Source organism: Trachymyrmex cornetzi, unplaced genomic scaffold, assembly GCF_001594075.2.
Source record: "Trachymyrmex cornetzi isolate Tcor2-1 unplaced genomic scaffold, Tcor1.1 scaffold2379, whole genome shotgun sequence".
NCBI classification, from domain to species: Eukaryota; Metazoa; Arthropoda; class Insecta; order Hymenoptera; family Formicidae; genus Trachymyrmex; species Trachymyrmex cornetzi.
This window is the reverse complement of record NW_017297039.1, coordinates 7,148-13,957: the sequence shown is the minus strand read 5'-3', so window position 1 is coordinate 13,957 and position 6,810 is coordinate 7,148. Positions and strand designations below refer to the sequence as shown.

General features: G+C 33.6%; 1 pseudogene; it reads right to left on the bottom strand.

The window, feature by feature from the left end:
* Positions 1-4,225: 4,225 nt before the first annotated feature.
* The window catches only part of LOC108761064 (cytochrome c oxidase subunit 3-like), a 9,056-nt pseudogene continuing 6,471 nt past the window's right edge, over positions 4,226-6,810 (bottom strand).

Sequence of the window (6,810 nt, the reverse complement as noted above, 5' to 3'; positions counted from 1 at the left end):
CGTGACATCACGTGGTAACAGCTCGCGATTTTGAATTGTTTTTCTGCACACGCTTTGTGGCTCCGGCACACCAGCGCGATGTTCGTCGCGCGCGACACGCGATATCCAATGTGAGTATACCTTTAGAATGAGAACATTGGTAAAGCTGTACACTCATTGGATATCGCGTGTCGCGCGCGACGAACATCGCACTGGTGTGCCGGAGGCATGAAGTTCCATGAGGCGTATTTGCCTGGTATCGCGTAACCGCGTAACCAATCAAAAGTGATTAAAAGTAATTTGCTGTTGTGATTTTACTGATCACTGATTGGTTATGCGGTTACGCGATGCGCGGTAAATACGTCTCATGGGACTCCAGCCTTAGACAAATAATTACTGCGTTCTTAATTTTACCGATTTTTAGCGAAACAAAGTCTGTTCGCGTTGCTTGCACTTTTGCGATCAGTATTTTCTCTCTCTCTCTCTCTCTCTCTCTCTCTCTACAAAAGTAACGCATTTATTTGCGCGTTTGGATCAGCAATTCACACGATGCATATCCACGCATCGGATCTATACTGCTAAGTCGATAATTAGACATGCAGTCAATAATTCTCATATATAGTAAAAAGCTGATACAACGACTCTGATTCACCCTGTATATATGGACACATTTTATATACAATTACACATAATTATATGTAATGTATATAAAATATGTCCATAATTATATGTAATTGTATGAAATTTTATATATAATTATAATAAACGATTTTGTTAGGACCGTCGAAAGCCGCTTGTACACTTCTTATTGGAGCGTATATATGAAAAAACTGTATAGTTTTCGCAAATTAACACACACGTTTCAACAAACTTGCACAAGTTTACTTGAACGTGTGTAGCCTGTCTAAGGGCAAAAATTTTGAAAATTTTATGCAATGCGAACAAACCTACATTTGACGATTGTAATCAATCGTCGTTAACGTTTCCTTATATGTGCATATCATTTCTTTAAAAGAAACAACCCGTATATAGATTAGTTAATAATTTATTTGATTTATTATTAAGTTATTAATTTATTTTATGAAGTTTATAAAATATTGTTATTGACAATGGAACATGAATTACAACACCATCTTAGAGTTACTTACTTAAAGATTAAAAATTACAATTTCCTCACACATGAAGGAGAGGCATAGTATACATTTTTTCATTATCGTGCATACAGATAGTAACCATTTTTGTAACAACAAAATTTAGAGGACATGTAATCCTAGAACAGTTTTTATGAGAAACCTCCCACATATTAAGATATTTAGAATTACATGGATATGTAAAAATCGGACTTTTAATTTTTAAAAGAATTCCAGTAATTTCGATTTCATTCGAATTCAACTGATTTGGAAGACTGTATATATCATCGATCATTAAGATCTTACCATTATTAAGAAAAACTGTATTATCTGGACTCTTCGAAGATAATAATGCATTTTTATATATTAACTTTTTAATAATAACACGGTCATTGAGCTCATCATATTGTTTTTTTAAAATGTTAACTAGTAGTGGTAAAGTAGTTTTCTTTTCCTCGGCAAAATGTGACTCGTGTAAACGTCGACATAATTGCGCTAAAGGCCGGTTCCCGCTACGAAGTACCTTCTTCATCTTTCCAAGTATATTTTCGAATGGAAAGGCGGTGAACCCACTAAGACAGCATTTCATATTTTGTACATCGTCTGCTAGATGGATAAGACTATGCATATTCAATGTTTGACTTTGTTTGCCATAATAGTACCTAGCTAGGTGAACAAAACTTTCTAAGTACTTTTTAGCTTGAGTATTGAATTTTAAAGCTAACTCATTCGAACATAATATTCTGCAAGCGACATGAAATAAAAGAAAATGATTATATAATTTCTTTGATAAAATGTTTTTTAAAACTATCGGACCACAATACAATAAGAAAAACCTAAACTCGGTGGCTTTCCATTTTGCAACTTCAAATATAGATCGGGTAGAACGTTGAAAATCTGCAGGTATTTGAGACTTTAGTTGCATTAATCGTTGAGAAAGACGCATTTTACTATTTTGATTCAATCTGGTTGACAAATTTCCCTTCATCCAACATTCCACTAGCATTTTTTTCATTATGCCCAAATAACAAAGATGCATAAAATCTAAAACAAATTGACGTACCATGTCAATTCTCGGATTTATAAACGTCAAAGGTGATAATCCGATATGATGTTCGGGGTTTCTTTGATCTCTAAAAGATTGATCAATTCTTTCCTCGCAAACGTCGTTACAATAAATTGTTCTATTTTCGTGTCGTGTTCCACGCACTTCGCATCGTTCACACGCGTAAAACCCCACATGACCCTTTATGCACTTAATAAATGATCGAGCAGGCCTGTCGCATACAAAACACATGATACACACTTTAAATGATTTCTCATCTATTATTATACCATTGAGCAGCAATTCATTTATTTCAACGATAAAGTTTTCAAGATACGCGCTCAAATTGTTAGGTTTTTCTCTTCCTGCATATACAGCTATCGGAAACGGTTTGTAAACTTCTGGTTCAAAATGTAATTGTCCTGGTATTGGCCAGAACTGTTGTAAACTTGAATTGAATAAAGGAAGGCCGTCGATGTTAATTTTTAGGTATAATGTCTCGTTTTCATGTATTTCTGGGTTAACAGTTCTTTGAAGATGTTTGGCGATACCAAAATATACGAATTCTCCTACACTACACCCGTTAACATCATAAAATTGTTTAATATTATACTCAGCAGAATTTGTTTTAAGAAATGTTTTTGCAGTTGCGGGTAAATTTGGTAATAATCTTCTTCGAAGAATTTGTAATAATGAATCTAATTTTGTGTGTGGGATATTTGACGTCATTGCCCATTGTCGAAGTTGCATAATTTCATTAAATTCTTCATTATCACTTGATAGACTTTGATCGAGATCGTTAACATTACAGTAATTAGTAATTTCGTCGTTAGTGCTTTCATAGTTATCTCCTGCAATAATGCTTCCAACTTCATCCTCGATAAATACGTCATTTAGTTCTGCAGACGTGAATGACTGTTTAATCTCTCCATCTGTACTACTTCTTTCTGAATTATTCTCATTTTCCCTTTCCGTTAGTATATTTTCATTCGCAATAGTCCCAATGTTAATTTGTAAAACTTCTTGTTCTACTGACCTCGGCGGAATTGCATCATCTATCCAAAAAAAAAAATAGATATTTGGTTTTCATGCTGGTATCCCATTTTATATTTGATAGTCAATATTTGAAAATCACGAATAATCACAATCTTCAATTTGATTTTAACATATTATCATACAAAGATCATGACTCTGAATAGCATTCCAAAGATTTTAACCGTCAATCGGACATTTTGGAAAGTGCTAATGCCTGCAGTACTGTAATTTCCAAACCTTATAACACAAAAAGTATTTAATTAGAAAATATTTTATTAACGTATTTCGAGAAACTATCAAAGTGTTTCTACGAGAATATGCAATGAACAGTGTGAAGTTTCATTTAAAAAATTCAATGTGAATTAGCCCTGACCTTTACAACGCCAACCAAGGTCAAACCAATGGTACAATTTTATGTCCCCCTTAGAATCATAAAACTGTTGTCTGAAACATTTTTCTCTAAAACTCGGCGATTACAAATATTTGACTGTCAAATATAAAATAGGATACTCCGTATATTAAAATAATTCTTTTTTTCTGTGGATTAGTATGAATGGGTGTCTGTATAATGGATTTCCAATCCGGAATAGAGATATAACAAAAAAAAATGCTAAACAATATATCTAGACATACAATAAAGTATATTAATGAAGAGCTGAAATTTTGATTTTGATTTATTTGATTTTAAATATTAATATTTTCATTGATATTTGTGAAAAACAAAATTACATTTTCATTGATGCTTACTTGCTATATCAAGAAATTCTCTCACATCAATACGGCGAACTTTCCGATGTCTATCTATTCTTCGCCGTATTAAATCTTGTTTTCTCTTTTTACTTTCCATAACAATTAACTCCACAATTATAACTTATTTCGTCGTAGACTCAAGAAGTTGATTGTAAAAAATGCAGTTCGTTCGTTTCGTCTAAGAATCTAACCTAACAATTTATTGATTAATTTTTTAGCAAAGAAAAACAAAACAGAGTCACATAAGGTACGTCTTATTCTGGTCTGATCTGGCCCAAGTCCAGCTTTACGTTGTTAGGGTGCAATTCAGGCATTTCTTAGTAAGGCATAAGTCTGGCATTCCTACGTAGGGCATACCTACGTGTTTCCTGCTCAGATGCCAAGTCAGTATACCTCGACAGGGCGCAATTCTGGCATTATTCAGTAGGGCATAAGTCAGACATTTCTTAGTAGGACTTGCCTGTGCGTTCCCTGCTCAGACGTCAAGTCGGGCATACCTTGACAGGGCGCAATTCAGGCATTACTTAGTAGGGCACAAGTAGGGTAAATCTGAGTAGGGCATACCTGAGTTTTCCCTCATCAGGCCCGAATCAGGAGTTCCTGAATAGGGCATACCAGAAAACTCCCTGATCAGGGCCACATGATACGTCAGGTTAACCGGATCCAATTTTCTACTCGGGTATGGAATGACTTTAAAATTTAGTTTAATAGTATTAGTTATAGAAAAATATGAATTTTCTTTTTGAGGTTTTATAATAATTTATATAGCTTTTTTTATTAAAATACCCATTTATTTATTTCATATTTGACTTCCTAAGGCGTATGTTGAGGCTCCAGTATATGGGTCAATAATTTTAGCAGGAGTATTATTAAAAATAGGTAGATATGGAGTAATTCGGTTTATAGAAATATTTTATAGAATTAGATTGCGATATAGTTGGGTAATTTTTAGTAGAAGGATTGTGGGTAGAATTATTGTGAGAGTTTTATGTTTAGTTCAGATTGATATAAAAAGTATGGTGGCTTATTCATCTGTAGTTCATATAAATTTAATATTATGTAGATTAATAACTTTTTTAAAAAGGGCGTTGGTAGGGGCTTATTTAATAATAATTGCTCATGGATTATGTTCATCTGGTATATTTTATTTAGTGAATTTATATTATGAACGATCAGGTAGACGATTATCAGTGTTGGGTAGTATCTCTATACATGTATCTAGATACATGTATAGAGATACATTTTGTGTATCTAACCTGTATCTGAGATGCATTCAAATTCGAGTATTTGTATTTGTATCTAGATAAAAAAAACAACATCTGAACTGCTTTTTAGATGCATTTTCTACAGATACATTTCCTTAGCTTAGGCAGAGAGAAACCTGAGAGGGGGCATGGCAGCATTTTGGCCGTTACCGCGAAATCGCCCGTACACTAAGGCCGGGTCCACACCTTGGCGGAAAAGCAGAAAGCCGAAAAGCGAAAGCCAATCAGAACTCGCAGAAAGACAGAAGCAAATATGCGGAATGTACCGCCCACTACTACCGCGAGTTCTGATTGGTTACCGCTTTTCCGCTTTCAGCTTTTCCGCCAAGGTGTGGACCCGGCCTAACGATGAACATCCATTTTCGTTTTAGGAACTACGATGTGTAGGATAGAAGCGTGTCGACTATCATAGTCGAACAGTCGGCACGCTTCTATCCTACACATCGAGTTTCCAAAACGAAAATGGATGTCCAGCGCTAGTGTACGGGCGATTTCGACGGTAACGGCCAAAATGCCGCCATGGCCCCTCTCAGGTTTCTCTCTGGCATAAGCATGCTCGGTGGACAATAACTACTATTGATCATGAATATTGCAAAAATTTGCTTGTATCAGAAATAAAAAGATATGAGTTAAGAAATGAAACCAAAGGTTCTAATATTTCTTCGGGATCTTCCGTAGAAGACGAACAATTTTTTAAATTTTTTAAAAATGAAGACTCTGTCGAAATAACAGTTAATAGTACTATTGACATGGAGATTCTATCTTATTTATCAGATAAACAAAAAGATATAGCATCAATCGAACGTTTTCCTTATATTAAACATTTATTTTTTAAATTTAATACAATTTTATCGTCATCAGCACCAGTTGAACGATTATTTAGTACTGGTGGTCAAATTTTAGCACCGCGAAGAAACAGACTTACTGACGACATGTTTGAAGCATTTTTAGTTTGTAAAACTAATGAAGAATAATCAACAGTACTATTAACTGTTATTTCGACAGGGTCTTCTAATCCTAAATCGGTTTACGATTATAATTAAGTTTTTTCAATGTAATATCCATTGCATATTTTATTTTAAGATTGGATTATTATGTTATGGTTCAAAGTATCGATAATTTATCGATGTGTATGTAATGTAACAAAAATGGTCAATAAATTAATTTAATACTTATATTCTTTGCACATTACTATTATCATAATAAAATTAATGTAAAAGTATTTCAAATGTATCGGAAGATACTTTTTAAAATATCTAGTATCTGTATCTATATACATTTTAATTTGTGTATCTATATCTGTATTTAGATAAATTTTCGCATATGTAACTGTATCTGTATCCAGATAAATTTTAAGAGTATCTTACCCATCACTGACGACTATTAATATTAAATAAGGGAATAGTAAGAAATTTACCTTCAATTATTATATGGTGATTTATATTTTGTGTAGTAAATTTTTCTTTTCCCGTGTCTTTAAATTCTGCAGGGGAGATAATAATATTAATAAGAATTGTAAATTGAGATATAACCCGAGTAGAAATTGAACCTCATTTCTAGCTAACGGTTAGCTAGAAAAGTTGTGTCTTAGATAACTGCTGTCTGG